We start from the raw sequence: 18,533 nt of genomic DNA, 5'->3' as shown, positions 1-18,533 counted from the left end.
CTAGGCTTCTATATACCTATTAGTGACAAAAATAGCATATTCACAACCCAAAGGAGCAAATATTTTAGAATGTATTGTATTAAAATATGACAGTGTCAGCTAAACCATTATCTATACTTATTTCTCATTATTAATTCTTAACAATTAGCTGTTCTTTGTTGCATGGTAATGGAATTTGCTGTACTATAAAAAATGCTTCGAAGTCGTTAAGTGTCGGATTTTGTTAATGCAGATTCTGTTAGAGATGATTGCTGTTTGCATTAAGGGCTGCTGAGGGTGTGCCCTGCTTTGGGCAACGATCTGTGGGGTGGGATAGTGGTAAGAGGTGGGGTGTGGTAGGGAAGGAGGAAATGACCAAGGGATTCAATTCAGAAAAACCTGTCTTTGCCAAGCTGAACCTAGAACCAGCTACCGAAGTGTATGCCAGTGGCCTCAGGCAATTCTGGGCGAGAAGGGGCTTCAGATGATGGAATCGGATGTTGTCTCAGGTGTGTGAGGCCCCTGGGGAAAGACCGCAGAGGGAAATTTGGGTCGAGAAGGTAGACAGCAGTCAGGGATAGGGGTGAGGGGATAAAAAGAATCAAGTTTCCAGGTGGCGGGATGATGTGATGCAAAGAAAACGGGCAGAACCTCGTCAGCGCCCACACGGGGAAATGCTCCGAAGGGGAGAGAACCTTTCACTCCAAGAGGGAAGCTCAGGAGGAGGAGAAAGGCAAGCCTCTCCGGGCAGAGCGGCTGTCTTTTTGTGTGTGTGTGATTTACAACCTATCTCAGCCCAAGTGAAATACGGTGTTCCTTGGTATCGTGCGCACCATGAGCGTTCCTGCCAAAGGAAAGCGTGGTCAGTGGTGCAGGGAGGTATAGCAGTGGTGAGAAAAGGCGGAAAGCAAGAACAATGGACCGAGGGCTGGAAATTATATGGAGAAAAGGGTTTAGTTACTTTTCATGGAGAAGTGTGCTTTATACAGGTGTGTTATATGTAATGTCTGGTATTCATTATTAAATGCACTACTATCCACCCTGGAAATAAGTGTGTGTGTGTGTGTGTGTGTAAAAGTGCAGGTCTTTATTCTCACCACTACTGCCACCACGCACAGGAGTACTCACTGTGTACAGGTACTGGGCATTCATCTCGGATCTGGTGCTAATTGTAAGAGCCGATAATATTTGTTTTTCACAGTATAAGACTAAAAAGTCTGCAGAAGCCAGCTTGCACCAGCTCACAGAATTTGCAATCTGATGGCAGGTTGGTAGCTTGAATACTCCACAGTAGGAGTATTTATACCACAGAAATTGGCAAATGTTGCAAATCGGGGCTTCACCCTTCTCTCTCCCACATCCAATGAGGTGATTGGTAAACATTTACCAGCATGCCACTGGATCTCTGCCTTTCAGATGTAGAGGAAATAGTGAAGGGAAACAGCTCCATTCAAAGCATAGCAGGGCTACCTGCCAGATCCTTGTTCGTTCATCAACAATCTGTTGGCAAAGAGAGGCAGGTGTGTTAGTGGAAAGAACGTCGGCGTTGGCCTTGAGCAAACTAGAGTGGAATTCCTTCTCAGCCACTCGCTTTTGTTACTGCCTTAACTGAGTTATTTAACCTCTCTGATTCTCAGTTTCCTCATCTGTGAAATGGGGATATGGTATCCATTGTATAAGGTTGCTGTCAGGTTAAGAAACAGTCAGTATCTATATAATGACTGTGTTTGTTAAATAGCTGCAGTTTACTCTGAAATGCATTGAGAAAGATGACTTGGTAGATGGATAGAATAATACATGTGTGAAAAAGCAAGTAGAGCAAAATGGTAGAACCCAGATGGTGAGTATTTGGATGTTCACTGTAAAATCTTTCAACTTTTCTGGAATTTTCACAATAAAACGTGGAAACACAAGAAACCTGTTAAACTGTCATACTGGCAGCAATGACAATACTGAGAATAACAATAGCAGAAATGACTCATCTCTTGCCACCATCTCCCTTTCTCACTCTGCTCCAGCCCCAATGGCCCTGCTGATTCCAGAACATTCCAGGCCTGGCCCCTCTGCACTTGTTTCCTCCTGCCCAGACTAACGCTCTCCCATCCTGCCTTGCCTCCCACCCACTCCTTCAGGACTGCATTCACATTTTACTCTCCTGTTCAGGCTTTTATCACCCACCTATTTACAGCTGCACACTTCAACTGCTGGCATCTCGTGTCCCGCACCTTAGTTTATTTACTTCCATAGCACCTACCATAATCTGCCTAACAATATATGTTTATTTTATTTGTTATTTCCCCCACAAGAATGTAAACATCATGAGGACAGAGATTTTTATTTATTTGGTCACTGCTGGATATATAATGAAAGGAACAATGCCTGGAATATAGTAGGGGCTCAATAAGTATTTGCTGAATAAGGAATGAATAATAATATATGATTATGATTATGATTATTTCTCCTTTTCCTTCTTTCTTCATTAGACTTATAGTTAAGCCCCCAATGAAGGCAGCTCTCTTAGTTGGGGTTCCCCCAGAGACAGATCCTGGTATAAGCATTCAAATGCAAGTAGATTACTTGGGAGGTGATCCCAAGAAATACTGGTTAGAGAGCAGAGAATTGAGATACAAAAGGGAAGGCAGCTTATAAAGGACATACTGTCAAACGAGTCACCACTGGAGCTTTACTGGGCCACACAGGAGGAGCCAGTGTAGGACACACACTGCATAATCATCCTATGGAATGAGAGACCTGGAGTATTTACATACCAAGCTCCAAATCTGAGGGATTTTCCCAGGGGTATAAATTTTCTGATGCTCTGGCCTGGGTTTTAGCTAGAAGAGGCTTAGGAGACCAAAGAAACTTCTCAGGGAAAGGATGCAGATGCTGGCCACTGGAAATCAGGTTTGGCGTGTAGGATGTGGTATGACACAGAAGGATGGGCCGGGCACCCACAGTATCTGCTTTGTTATCCACGCAGTGAGATCTTCAAATCAGTTTTGAGAGTCATGGGATTAACTTTAAATCACAGGTCCTAGAAATAGTTCTAAAGAATCAGTGGAGGTGTTTCCTCTTGAAAACATTTTAGTTTAATTTTATCACTTAGATTCTAGAGACATTACCAGTTTTTGTTTTTGTTTTTAATCAGAACTTATTCAGTTTATGGAAGAGAAATTATTTCTTGACATATTACACTAAGTTTAAGATAGTCTATTATTTTACCCATGACCTAACTAAAATTAATCTCACTCTTAAAACAGGAACCTCCAGAACAAAATCATATTCACAGATCCAAAAGCGAATATGCTGACATTAGAGAATTTTCAAAATACCAAAGAGTCCCAAACTGGATTTAACTATCTCATAAAAAAACCTCACATTTCACTGATTGCTGTTTATGACTAAAGCTAATAAGTTGGGCAAGAGGGAGAAATACAGTCCCTCACAGCGAAAATAAACAAACCAGAAGCAAAATGGGATTTGGAACTTAATAAAGTCACAAAGCTTGAAGGCAACTTAAAGACTTATGACCTCATCCATCATTTTACTCAAGACCACATTTAATTTTTATGGTATATAAAATTAAAGGACTGTTCAATTTAGTGACATTTATCTAAATAGTCGGTATTGTGGAAATTAAGAAAAGGGCGAACCAAAAGGTTGAGCCAATATGTAGCTTTTTCACTGGTTGGGCTACGTATGTGAAGAGAAGCAATAGGATGAGGAGGTTAAGATGTCCCATGTAGCAGATGCATACGCTTGCATTTAGTTTACTCCCTCTGCCCTCGCTCATTCTGCTGCTCATTGGAATGTGCCTTGGGTGAGTTGTTAAGTTCTGTTTTTCAGTTTCCTTCAGCTGTAGAATGGGACTCACAATATCTCGCCCCCCTCTTCCGCTTTTCCTGCTCTCCCTAGCATTGATGTAGGGATTAAATGACATAAGTAAAGTGCTTAGTTTAGTGCTTATAAGGAGGTCCATGCTTGCTAAATTATTTTTATGCCCATAATTTTATTATTTATTGAGCATCTACTATATACTAGGTACTATTCAAGGCTCATGGGATATATCAGTGAGCGAAACAGACAAAGAGTCTTGCTCTTTTGTTGTTTACATGGGGAAAGGGAGATATAGAGAATAAGCAAATGACATAGCGGATAAGCAAATTGTGCAGAAGATTAGGAGATAATAAGTGTTATGAAAGAAAGAAAAAGGAGAGCGAGGAAAATGGGATTAAATTTGGGGGCGGGGAATGACACTTTGCAATTTTTTACATACAGTGATCGAGGTGAGTTTTATTGAAAAGGTGGTGTTTGAGCAAAGATTAGAAGGAGGTAGAAGTGTGAGTGTGTGGTTATCTGGGGGAGAGTGCTCTGGACAGAGGGAATAGCTAGTGCCAAGATCCTGAGGCCTCTGCGTGATTGAGGAACAAAAAGTCATTGACGCTAAAGCAGAGTGAGCAAATGTTGGGTGGAGAAGGTAGAGGAGTTAGAAGTCAGAGAGGTAAGTTTTGAGGTGGAGGGAATGAGTTGATTATGCAGGGCCTCATATGCCATTGGAAGGAGTTGGCTCGTATGTTGCGTAAAATAGGAAGTTATTATTAGATCCTAATATCAAGAAGAGACTTGATCTGAATTACATTTAAGAAGATCATTTACGCTTCTGTGTTCAGAATAGACTTTTTGGAGAAAAGGTAGAACTGGAAGATCTGTTAGTAGGTGGTTTCAGTCATTTAGGGGAGAGAAGGTGGTGGCTAGAAGCAGGATGGGAGCATGGGAGGTGGAGAGAAGCGGTTGGATTCTGGTCATAGAGTGAAAAGCATCCAAGCTTTTCTGATAGGTGGGACATGGAGCGGTACCAGTATAGCATGAAGAACTTACCATGTCAGTACATCTGTCGGTTGTTTTTCAGTGGCTGCACCATACACCATTAGGCGGCTGTGCCAATTTTATTTGTGTTCCTTTTTTAATGGAAATTTGGGTTGTTTACAGTTTTGGATATAGTCGACATTAAAACCAATGCTGCGGTGAACGGTCTTTTGTGCCCATGTATAAATATTTCTACAGCCTGAGACTCCAGAAGTAAAATTGTTGAGTAGAAAAGGATTTAGAATTTTGTTGGATTCAGCCGATTGATGTCACCAATACTGACATCAATGTACCTACTAGGAAGGTATGGCAGTGAGCAAGTCTCCTCATAGACACTAATATATTTCAGGTCTATGAGGTTTTGAATCTACCTAATTTCTCTCATATGGTAAGTTATAATAGAATTATTTTGAAAATTTACCTGGTACATCTGGGTCTTCTATACCCCTCTGGATTTGTTACCAGATATTAAACATTTGCAAACTTTGGAGACAGTTCTGAAAAAAAGCATTTAGGTATCATTTCGTTTAGAGAGAAGGCTGATGACATTCTAATGACAAAGCTGTGAAGTGTTACATTACTTAAAGGTCACCAGATGTAGGATTAAATTATCACTAATCTATTTTTTATGCCAATGTGAAATTGATAATTCAAGGGAGGCGGGTATCTTTATCAGTTAATGTCACAGTGTTCAATAATTATTGTATTTATTATTTCCCCATCCAAAATTAAAATCCTGATTGGCAAGGAAGCACTTTATGAGTCTGGGGAGCTCTTCTGACATTTAATATAATCTTCCAATAAGTCAGATGCGTAGTTGTTTTGATGAAAGCTGTGGACAAAGTGCTATTAAACCGAATGCAAGAAAGAAATTATTTTGTAAATAACTGTGGTGATTAAAGCTTTGTTTCTCATTGTTAAAAATGTGTGCCTCGATCCAGCATCGCCTCTCCCTAACACTGTTCAGAAGGAGGTGCCTCCTGAGGAAGAAGTAAAGAGGAAGAAAAGAGGTACATTTAGTGGAAGACCTAAACAGAATCAGAAACCTGATGGATGCAATGGAGAAGACTGAGCTATGTCTGCCTGCAGGTCCTTTAGAGAGTACGATTATGCCTTTGCTGTCATAGTGTTTCCGGAACTCTCTCATGGAATCTTCTCTATAGGCTAATCTATGTAAAAGCTGTTTTAGCATTGCCTCCGTCTTTGGACCAGTCAGGTCTTATTGACCAAGTGAGAAGTTTAAGAACTCAGCGCGGTCTCATTTAGGCAACATTCGACTTCTTCCAAGCCTCCGGCCCCCGCAGTGTCAGCATTATTGCTCATACAATTAGGGATGGCTGCCCGTGAGCGGCTCCCTGCGGCAGCCACCCTCCCAAGTCCATCCATTTCCCCTTGCCCAGCACGCAGGCTCCTGGCTCATTTCAGCTTTCATTAGCCTCTGCAGCTCCTGGGTGTGAAAGTGCACTCACCTAATCTCCGCCATTCTGGAGTGTGAAATAAAACACTCCTCCGTTTGGGCCCCTGCTCTTGTCACTCAAGTATTTAACTGGAGCCTGAAAAACTTGGTTTCTTATATGCGAGTCAGTCCCATCAGGAAAGGATCATCAAAAACATGATATTCTCTGTGTTGATGTTTTCCTCTTTCTGAAAGGGGATGGGACCTACTCTGCCCCACCCCCACATACTTAGGGATAATAAGTGAGGAAATACGTAGTAGCCTGTTTTGGGGTCAATTTGTACTGATCATTTGTGTGCATGGATGCCTGACAGATCTGATTGTGAAGACTGTGGCAAAAGCTTGTCTGGGCCAAGTGGTTGCGTTATTATGGAAACCACTACTCTCCAATTGATTTAAATCATTGTTTCCGTGACTATTGTGGATGAGCGTGTCATATATCACATATTGGCTTAAGTGAAAACAAACTGGTTTACGTAACTCTAAAGCACAGCTTCTGGCGTAGATTGTTCTGGAAGTGTACACAAGGTATTCAGAAATCTTTCTTCCCCAGCTCCAGGTCTACTTTCTGTAGGCAGGGCCTTTCTGTATGAAGGCAAAAGGGCCGCATGGCAACTCTCAGCTTATAGCCATGCTGTGCAGAAAGGGACTCTCTTCTCCAGTAACTCCAGCTAATGATGCGGGTCTGCATTCCCACACTGGGGCAATCACAGGTGCTAAGAAGATGTGACGCCATTCTCATTGGCCAGCCACACCCGTCTCTGAAACCACAGAAGAGTCAGTTCCACCCAGCGCACATAGTCTGAGAGGAGGGGAGATTTTCTTTTGGTTTCCAAAAGAAAATTGGGAAAGTATTTTCAGAAATGTGGGGGTGGATGCTGGGTAGAAAAAATGACAAATGTCCACTCCAGTAGATAACCAAGTTAGGCCCTGGGCTCCTCAGAGTAGCATTGTGATAGATGCTACTTCCAATTTAAAGAAGATAACGTAAAAGCAGTTCGCACAGCACATTTTATATGAGAGAAAATAGAATTAATAAGTAGCAAGATAAAATGAAATAAAATTTGGCACATAGTAAATGCACAATAAATCATTGAAATTTTAGTGGTTTATCATCATCTGAATGCTTTTCCATATGTGCATATTTTATCACATGCATTGTACTTACGGTAAAATATTAAAAATTTCTAATGCACGGTCATATTCTATAAGCAAATTTCATAGTTGCAGTTTGGTGTCCAAGAGTAAATACCTCGCTAAAATTAGAAACGAGGAGGATGGGTGGGGCCTTATGGCCCTAAGGGGAGAAAGCTATTGGAGTTGAAGGCAGAGGCTGGAATTTAAAGAGGAGGTTATAGTCAAAGGGAAATAATATTTTTTTTTTCTTACAGAAAGGTGTTTATTGTGCAAGAAATGGTCCTGGGGGACAGAGAATAAAATCCCAGCAGAAACTAGACTTGCCCGACTCTTCCTGGAAATCGTTCGAAGGAGCAAGAGGTAGCTGGCTTTGTAAATTAATAAACGGGGAGCCGAGCCCTGGGACTTCTTTGCTTTCAGTTCTCTGGTTAGCCTTTTACTTAAGGGCAGCAGATGTTTCTGGTTGGACTCGAGTTTTGCAATTAATTCTGAAACCCAATAACTCCGTGAAGCTTAGAGGAAGAACTCTTTATAGGTGGGGTAGACCTGGGACCTCTGCTAAGATTTTTAAAAATGCTATTTTTGAATTTATTGTTGATAAAGCAGATTCCTAAAATCTTTCTTGTCTCAACATCTTAGGTGTATGCAAGCCTGCAAAGGAGCAGTAGTAGCATCTGGGGGCGCAGGGCTGGAAGTTGGGTATGAGAACAGTTGGAGGATCCTGTTCTTCATTTATTCATGTCTTCTCGATGAAGCATCTCTTCTAGGCAGAGCCAGGACCCAGGTGACACAAGCAAAACTCCTAGGGCACAAAGTGTAAGGAGGAGTTCACTCTCAGGGCTGTGACTGTGTAGGATTGGTGCTTGAGGAGTGGTCGCTATCTTAGACTTTATATTTTTGCGGGCCAAATTCTGTGTAAGGTGTCAGAGATCCAAAGAAATCAGACACGATCTCTGATTGCAGTAAGTTCCCTGCCTGGGAAGTCCATAAAAGGTTAGGATAAGCCTTGAGCAATATTTGGTCCACTAGAAGCTCACAGGGTAGGGATGTATAAAGAGAAACCTGAAGTTCAAGGATTCTTAAAACCTCTGATTTGGAACTGCAGTTGGTAGAGAAAAGCAGAGGTGTCTAAAATGGCCTGGGGGCTGCTTTCTTTCTTTAATTACAAAAAATTTTCAATTCCAGTTGACATTCAATATTGTATTAGTTTCAGGTGTACAACATAGTGATTACACATTTATATAACTTGTGAAGTGATCCCCTGATAATTTTGTACCTGGAGGCTGCTTTCTGATACCTACACTGGAGTTGTCCTGGCAAGTTTCTGTTTTTAAAGTAAAAAATTAGATGTTATTCTCCTATCGTTATTATTAGTAGTATTAATATTATTGCCTAGTAGGACAAACCATATCATAATAAGAGCAATAATAAGCATATATAATAATACCAAAAAACATAACCGATATTTGCCGGGTGTATAATAAATGCATTATTCCATTTAGTCTTCACAGCAACCCTTTGAAGTGAGTAGTAGTATTATTTTTATTTTATAGAACAAGAAATTAAAGTTCAAAGATGTCAAGTCATCCAGTTTTAAAAACTAGACCAAGGGCAAAACAGATTTCGTTAGAAAAAGTTTCTCAGCTTTCCGAGGTGAAGACTGAGAAGAGAAACACAGCCATTTGAAGTCTGAAAACCCCCCATTCCCTTCACCACAGCCCACCTCTCACCCTTCCTCTCTCTCTCGCTGCACAGCAGAACCAACCTGGGAGAGAAAATAGAAAGACGGTGGAAATTGCTGTCACTTCTGCACTGCCCTCAGGGAACAGGAGAACAGTTATTGCCACGCTGGGTCAGCCAGACAGGCCCTGGATTTCTGTTCTTCTATGTTAATTAGAAAGCAGACTCTTAAGAGCCAATTTTGACTAAGAACTCTGTGTCCAATTTTCTCCTGGCCCTGATTGTGTACGGCCTGATCAATATTAAATCTAATTTACAATGATGGCCCCTGTGAAGCTGGCAAATGTTATGTCAACATACCATAATGACTTCGGCTTCCTGAGCGCACTTGTTAGCGCGGCTGCATCTGCCACCACCACTCTTAACCGCTCCCACCTCTAAAGCCACATCTGTGATAACGTCCCCCAAGTTCTCCTGCTTGCTTTCCATCAATAGGGGCCCGAGTCCTGTCAGTCTTTGTTGCCTCATTTCTATCTGATGAACTCCAGAAGAGAAGGAGAGCACAATTAATTTTCCTCCCACAACTGATGAACCAAAGAAAAAAATAATTGCTACTCAGCTTTAATAATGGCAAATTTTATGAAATTTCCATAAAGACAATTCTGAAAGGAGCACGGGGATTATTTCTCCACAGGGGGCCCAACTGGTTTGCATTGTTTCATAATGTTTATGTTATTACAACTCCATGTCATCTGCATTTGCATCCCGTTGTCTCCAGGGCAAGTTCTTGTAACTAATTTGTGAGGCACTGAATAAAGGAGCTGTAATGAGAGCAAGACTCCCATCCTGAAGGTTTCCAGTTTTTCCTCATCTCGGGGGAGATTGGGGAGAGACTCTGATGGAGAGAGGCACAAAGGTTCCAGAGATGTTTCTGAAAGCCAGGATTCAGATATGACTCATGCCGCCTGCCCTTCTGATGAAAACATTTCTTGGGCTTGCATTGTTTATGAGAAAAAAGTCAAAACTCCCTAGCTCCTGCCGCTCGGGCTGCTTCAGACAGCATGCCCCCACCGTCTGTTCCTGCCAGCAGGCCCCCCTCAGTCACTTATATTTGCCACACTTTCTCCCACCACGGGGATTTGGCATCTGCTGTCACCTCTGCCTGGAAGCTTGTCTCCTCTCCCCTTTCCCGAGGAAAGGCTTCCTCACCCTCCAAATATCAGCCCTCCATGTATCTTTCCCTCCAGCCTCCTCGACCATGTCAAGTCTTCCCTTTACTGGTTCTCATTGCCACCCTTTCTTTGTCTCACTTGTAGCTCCTTATTTCTTGGTGCGATTACATGATTAATGCCTGCATCTTCATTCGGATGTAAACTCTCTGAGGGGAGGGGCCCTGTCTGGCTTAGTCCACCAATTTATACCCTTTTAGTAGAGCATGATGCTTCAGTGGGACATCATTTCACCTTGGTGAAAGAATTACTCTCTCTGTAGTAGCTGAGGACTGGTTTGGCCGTTGTAACAAAAGAGAATGTAATAGTGAACTTAAAACAGTGGTTTATTCCTCTCTGAGTTTAAGGCGATACGGACACTCCTCAGCATCAAGGGTCCGGCCTCCTTCTATCCCTTTCATTTATTCGACACAGATTCATGAGTCATCTGCTATATTCCAGGCATTGTTTGAGGCCTTGCAGATACAAAACAGAAGAAATTCTTGTCCTCATCAAGGTGATATTCTAGTGGGAGCAACAAGGCAATTGAAGATGATGAAAAGTAACATACAGCATATTATATAGTGATAAGGGCTATGGAGGAAAGTAAAGCAAGGGTTGAGGTAGGAAGAGTTTGGAGAAGTGGATCTATTGAAGTTCTGACAAGGTAGTCAGAGCATGTCTCACTGAAAAGGGAATATTTGAATAAAGTAGTGGAGAGAGTAAGAGAGCGAGCCATGAGGATATCTGGGGAAAGCGTTTTCAGCAAGTGCAAAGGCCCTGTGGTTCATTGGGAATAGCGAAGGGGTCAGTGTCACTACAGTGGAGTGATCAATGGGAAGCCAGTGAGAGCTGAGGCCAGAGAGCCTATGCAAGGTCAGATTACACAGGTCCTGCGAGGTCATTGTAGGGACTTTGGCTATTTGCTCTGTTCTTTTTTCTCGTAACTGTGTCTTGTTGTCCAAGATAGTTGTCCAAGATCCTGGCATTCTAGCCAGTGGCAAGAGAAGAAAGGGAACAGTTGGTCATGACCTTTTCTTCAAGGCACAGGCTGGAAGTTGAACACATCATTTCCTCACACATCCTGTTAGAATTAGTCCCATACATGTTCATACCTGGCTGCAAGGAAGGCTGGGAAGTAAGTCTCATTCTTCAAGGCCAAGGATCCAGATAAAACTCATGGAAAGTGTGAGTGAGAGATCATCAAAGATGGTTACAGCCTCTGCCACAAACCCCTTCTTTGAGAAAGGGATATATGAAATTAGAAATCTGATTATACCTTTAATAATGAAATCAGCTTTCCATTAAAGGAAAATACAATGTAAATCGTTTAGCCATGAAAGTACTTTATTTTTAGGAAATATGCTGAAAATTCCTTCTTGTTCTGTTGTGGAAGCTCTATTTATGACCCAAAGAACTAAACAAAAAGCCTTGTTGGGCTAGCCAATTAATTAACCCAGGTAGAATTAAGTATGACTACTTTTCTCCTCTATCACAAGTGACATAATTTTCTTTTTTATACCTCCTGCTATATAATGCAAAAACATATGAATTCACTTATTAAGCTGTTTTATTAAAGAATCTGTCTCTATCAACCTAGAGATCTACATAGACACCAAGTTTTGTGAAGCCTGTCTGACTTAGATTAAAATAAGACTAATGTAAAAAATAGTTGTAGTTCATAAATAAATCAACGATGAACTTACTAGGTTCTAATTCTTTGGCCATCTGGAGAAAACCCCCTTTGTTCTCTAAAACTATACAAATCACAGTTTAATTTCTAGTGCTCGAGACAGAAACTCTCCATGGTTTCTACTCTGGAGTGGTTTTTCAAAAAGTGCTTTTGACATCTCAAATCAAACCACAACTTGGAGTCATGCTGTATTCTTTGATAGTTAATGCTGAACAAATGAATGAACTCCAAGAGAGGCTGCCTGGTTTCCTAATCCTTAGAACCTCAACGTTGGCAAGAAGTTTAAAAATTAAATAGTCAGTTCTTAACTGTCTACATCTATCCTAGCTTGAATACCTTCAGCTTTAGGGGACTTGTCATCTTATTCAGTGGTGTGTTCCATTGTCGCATAGCACAGATGATTAGGACATTTTTATTTTCTTGAGCCACTTTCTGTTTTCCTCCAATACATCCAAGTTTTCCCCAGTATGACCAATATAAGATAAGTTTAATTATTCTCTCCCATGCCAATGTTTCTCCTGAGAAAAGGCAGGGAGACCCAGAGGTGGCCCTTCCAAACTCTCCTTCGTGCCATGGTGATCAGGCTGCTCCAGGAGAGAGGACTTCCAGCTTTGGTTGGCAGACCCACACCATTAGGTCAGTTCTGAAAATGAAGCAGGGCAAGTTAGTGGCTTAGGATTTTGTCACCTTCTTGCTCTCTGTCTTTGGGCAAGTTACTCAATGATAATAATTGCTTCTGATTATAATAAATACTTAGTATGATAGAAACTGTGTTTAGGTATTTATGCACATTTTCTTATTTAATCATATAACACTAACAGTAGTTACTACTATTATCTTTATTTTACAGATGAAACTAAAGTTCAGAGAAATTAAATAGACTATGTAAGGTCCCTGTGACATTACATTGTGCATTTAACTCCTACGCTGAGCTTCCTTACTCAGCTTACTCATGAAACAATGACTAATGCTGATAATCAAGGTTGCCCAAGGTAAGATGGCTAATGTGGGTCCTAAGAGTCCACTAGACCTCCAAGGGCAAAGCAAAGGATGAGGCCATAGTCATCAGCGGGAAACAGGAGAAAGCCCAAACTAAGATTAGTGAGGACCACTGTGGTAAAGATGTAGGTAATGGTGAGTGACCCAAGAGACCAATAACTGAGGATGCCATGAAGATCTGGTGATAGGCAAAAGACAGAGGTAAGACTTACACTAGTAAGAGGGCGTATGTGCTGAAGAGATAATAATACCCCGATATATCAATTCAAAATAAAAGAAGAGAAACATCAAAACTACATTTAAAAATTTCAATAAAGTTCTCTTTTTTTTATTTCTATGCCTGAAAAAACACCTAGCAGAACACCTGACACCTGGCGGATATTCAGCAGAGATGAGATGCATTTATTTACTTACGGGAGCCACAGACAAACCAGGAGGTAGTGAGAGAAGGTTGCCAATGGAAACAAGACAGAGAAGAGCTCAGTTACTACAACTGGGATGTAAGGATGGCCTTTATATGCTGAAATTTGGCGGGGTAAGGGGAACTTATTTTCTATAAAAGTGAGGCTATATGTACAGAGTTGAGTGGCTTCATCATTGGAGCACAGAGGGCTTAAAAATCCTGGAAGGCAATCAGACTTTTGAGTGTTGATTCATATGGCTCTGAATTTAGCCAAAGGAAGGATCTGATTTCCGTGGTCTTACAATGATGGAGATTATAAGACACTCCTTGATTTAATGGCGGCATTTTAGAAAAAGGATACAACAATTAACTGACATTGAATTTTAGGCACTTGAAGAATTCAGAAATGTTAAAATCTAAAACAAAAATATAGTAAGTACTTTAGTAACTATAGTCAATAGGACACTAACTTAGCTACATAGTAAATGATTAAGACTAGAAGAAGCCTGTTTATTGAATTAAGGATAAGCCTGTTCATTGAATATAGTGAAAAGAAGCAGTTGATACCAACTCTCTCCCCTTGTCATTATTCCACTTTCATTTTCAGTCAAGGCATTCTTCTTGGGACAGATGGGGCTGATGATAGACAGGATAGAGGATTTCTGCTTGAGCATCAAGATCAGTGGCCCTGGGAATTGAGTTGAGCCTTAAGACATCCTCTGAACCAGATAGATGTGCCAAATTCAGAGGTCTTACAGAACAGGACAGGCCCACATGATTCTGGGCTTTATTCAGAAGTGGGGTTATCTCCTCAATTCTACTCAGAAAATTGGAGGGATTAATCACTGCAAGGTCATTGCTTTAGGTTGGTTATGGTGACAAAATTGAGCTAATGCTTGGAGGGCATCTAAGTGTTCAACCCAGTAAGTCTGAATTTTTCCAAAAATCTTGTAGCTTACTGAGTGGAAATCACTGACATGGAGTCTCCATTTCTGAAGATCCCAGAGGGGAGAGGGAGAGAAAGTGAAATGAGAAGAGGAGAGTGAAATTAGAAAATAAAGCTTTCATGACAGTTAACCGCAACTTCTATTTTATCTCAAACCTCAGATAAACATTCCAATCAAATGCAAAGTATGTTAGTGGAAATACCACTTTTTGACATTATCTGTTGCTAGGGTTACTTCAGAGATAGAAAAGTTTCAAGCAGATTATTGGTATGTGGCCCCGAGGACTCTAAACGACAAACAGAAAACTTAACCATTAAGATAATACTGTATTACATTTTCATTTTACGTGGTTCAATTTTCTTAATATCCATAGCATAAATTTCAATTATCATAAAATTAGTGTCTGAGTGGGCAGGAAACGTATCTCTTTGCAAGAAAAGGTTGATGCAATAATTGTTAAGATAAAGGCGGGGAGCGTTTTGAGCTCTTTTATGTAGCTAGAAGTTGCCTCCCCTTCAGTGATGTAAATGCTAGGTTGATTTTCTTCTTTTCTAATGAGAGAAGTTTAAAGTAATTAAAGTAGGAAAATGAAACTTGGGCTTCTGTTGTGGTTAAACACTGAATTTATGGGAAGGGTGCCGGGTAGTGGGGTGGGCTGCTTTTTTACTGTAGAGGAGTCAGAGATTTGCTTGATGAAACTCAGTGTTTAGTCTATTTTTAGGGTTTTGATGAACATTCTCATCAAAAGGGTCTTTGAGTATCTGTAGCAAAGTTTATCTCAAAACTAAGACACTAAGGTAAAATGTGAGTTTATGGAAAGGCTACTTTGAGTTCCTGGTATTACAATTATCACAAAAGAACAAGTAAGACTTTCAATAACAAACCAATAACCTCTGGAACCTTGAAATTTTTAATTAAGGGAAAGAAATAAAGGAGCAAAATGTACCAAGGGAAGAAGAGAGAATGGAAAGAACTAAGAATATATGCATGAGTTGAAAAGAGTACAGATAAAGAACAGTTATTAGATTTTTCTACTTTCATGTTAGGAGAAAAATCTATAAAAATTACAAAGTTTCTCTTTCTTGTTCTTTTTTGAAAGTGCAATCAGATGTCTGTTTTTGCTGATTAACATCGTAAGCATCTTACATTTCACAAGGTCCCTAAAAGTCTTCCTTAATTCAAGGTAAGACGTGAGAAAACACACAAGCTATTCTCAATAGGGTTTCAAAGAACCTGTGCACTCAGTCAAAAATACAATGAGCTTAGGCAGAATGCTGTGCTACAATATCAATTATCCTTACTGAATGGCATTTCTGCCCCCTTTTTGTGTGTCTTTTTGGAATAAGAATGAATGTTGCCCTTATTAATCCTATGGAATTACTTTTTTTTTCTTGCTCCTTAGCAAATCTAGCAAATACAGACAGCTTCAGTGAGTTAACAACAACAACAAAAAAATCTAATTTCCACTTGAGCAGCTCTGAGGTTAGGTCAGCAGAAAAAAAAAAAAAACTGCAGTAGCTTGTGTTGATGAATATTTTATAAGCTTTACCACCTAATAAAAGATGTATTTGAAAATGGGCAGGATGCTGGTTAAGAAAATGTCCTATTATTTAATTATCATATAGATAAAAGTTGAGTTTTGGGGATAATGAAAGAATGAACCGGACAACAGACAAGCTCGATTTTAGGTCTTCAGATTCTTTTTGTTCTGTTCACCATAGATCTTCCGTCATGGCCCCAACTGCTGACTTGTCCAATCAATGAGTCAACGGGGCGATTACAGAGTTTGACCCATGTGGAGATTATTTAGTGGCCGCAATGGACAAGAGAAATCTTTAAAAAGCTTCTCATTAGCACACCCAGTCAATGAAATTGCAAACCTCATTATTTGAGTCAGGACCAGAAAAGTACAGGCCAATATAACCCCCAAATGACACCCTTGCAGGATGTGGAGCTTCTTACCCACAGAGTTCAGAATTGCACTCACCATGCTCTATAATAATAATAATGGCAATAATGGTACAACAACAACAACTCTAAAAATAACAGCAACCATTCGTTGAGCACTTACTATGTTCCAGCAGAGTGCTAAATGTCGTACATGTATTATTCCTTCCAATTCTCACAATAACTCCATGAGATAGATACTATTCTCATGCTTATTTTATAGTTAGGGAAAATAAGGCTTGAGGATGCTTAGCTAGTAAGTGATCGAGTTGACTCCAAAGCCAATAGGCTTTGCTGGAATGGAGACTCACAACCTCATCCTACGTCTCTTTTCTAAAAGAACCTTAGCTTTCTTGACGTGTCTAATAGAAAGGTAGCAAATGCTCATAAAAGAAATTGTAACACTCATTTTGCCATCAGCTGCCCATTCCTTAGACTTTTACAAGAGTCACATTGGATGTTTCCAGCCAGTGGAATTATGAGAGGGGTGGTAGAAAGAATAGGAGATGAGGAGTTACGTGTCCTGAGTTCTAGCACCAGCTCCATCCAGAACAAGCTGTGAGACCTCATCAAACCACTTCACCTCTCTCATCCTTAGTGGTTTATTCTTAAAAGTGATGATTATAATATTTACTTTCTCTCCTTGCTGGGTTGTTCTGAGGAACAAATGTGATAAAGTACCTGAAAGCTCTTGGAAGAGCTATAAGTGTTATGTAAATGAAAGGTGGTAATTAAAAACCTCCAGCGAAGGGCAGTCTAGCTCACTCATCAATTATCATGTTTTCTTCCTTGTCAGAAAACCTGCATTTTTCATGCTTCTTTGGGGTAGAGATAGCTCCGTGCAAAATTTTGTTTGAAAAATGTGTGAAGGAAGGATCATCCCGATAGCTCAAAACCTATTTATGATAAGAAATAACCATTTGTGAATTGATAAAACCAAAGACAGATGCATTCTTATGTTTGTGAAAACTCATACTCTATTTATTGGTTTTTACATTTAGTTACAAGAAGATGGAATATTTAACTGTCATAACACACATAGAGCCCAACCAGTTGAATAAAAAAAATGGTATAAGAATTGACTTATTATCTAGAAAAACAGCAAAAGATTTTGGGAGAAGAAATATGAAAAATATAAACACCAAAAAGCTTGGTTTGTTCCCAAACTTTGGGAACTGGGGCATGGGGATACACCTGAGAAGTTTGAATCCATTTTTTACTCACATTATATTTTCGATGGAATTCAGTTATATTCCTGAACAAAACCAAAACTGAACTAGGAAGGAGAATTACTTCCAAGGTGGCAGAATGACGTAGTGAAACGTCTCAGGCTTTAGCTCCTAGAAGACCTGGGTAATCCCAACTCTGCTGCTCACAAGGTGCTAATTAACCTCTCTAAACTTCTGTTTCTACTGTTAGAGCTACTGTGTATAAACCACCCAGTGTCTTGGACATTATGTTACTAGACAGATCAACAGTATGGCTGAATAATGAAGACGTAGCCAATGCAACATCTGTGTCTAAGTGCCATGGAGGTTGTCAATTCTCCCTCACTTAAATTTCTTTTAGCACAATAAATAGGGACATGTAGTAGTTTGAGCTTTATTCCTTCATGTGTTTCTTGATATTTCTTGCCAAAAGTGCTCAAAGAAAACAAATTGGACTTATTGGGTTGTTGAGGGGTTGAGATTGGATAAAGACAAGATGATACCTGGGTAAATCAGGATTTAACAGGGAAGGAAAATCAGAGTTTACCATTTTTAATATATCACGGGATACTGAGTTATGATCTGAATAACTGGGAATGTTAGATCTGTCACAGATAGTATGGCACTGAAATTATAGCATGTGCATGTGCTTAATCAGCTACCAGGAATCTATGTGTGCCAGGAAAGGATCAGGAATAGAACCTTTGACTCACAGCTATCCAAAACTTATCCAACACTTGACTTAAGAAATAATGTTTATGAGAATCAACGGAGTCTAAATTCTACAATTTATTTTCAGATTTAGGCTGGTTCATCAGAGAGCCTTAATTTGGACCTGATGGCCTCTCATAAAATTTGCTTCTAGTGATCTAGGTTTTGGGTCTTGCCACAGACCTCTATTGGAGAATGTTAAAAGGCATGGCCCATGAAATGCGTAGCTGTATTTGTGGTAGGGATCCAGTCCTTCTCAGAGATCGACCTGACTTCATTCTTGCAACTCTTGAATCTTT

General features: G+C 40.2%; 1 long non-coding RNA gene across 1 annotated transcript in view; it reads left to right on the top strand.

Annotated features, from left to right (window-relative positions):
• LOC107517485 overlaps positions 1 to 18,533 on the top strand; it is a 228,236-nt gene that overhangs the window by 97,841 nt on the left and 111,862 nt on the right. The window contains exon 2 of the long non-coding RNA XR_001598532.2: positions 7,693 to 7,798. This is a non-coding gene — a long non-coding RNA (uncharacterized LOC107517485). The remainder of the gene's footprint in view (positions 1 to 7,692; positions 7,799 to 18,533) is intronic.

Source organism: Rousettus aegyptiacus, unplaced genomic scaffold, assembly GCF_014176215.1.
Source record: "Rousettus aegyptiacus isolate mRouAeg1 unplaced genomic scaffold, mRouAeg1.p scaffold_m13_p_2, whole genome shotgun sequence".
Taxonomy (NCBI): domain Eukaryota; kingdom Metazoa; phylum Chordata; class Mammalia; order Chiroptera; family Pteropodidae; genus Rousettus; species Rousettus aegyptiacus.
This window is presented reverse-complemented; position numbering and strand designations above follow the sequence as displayed.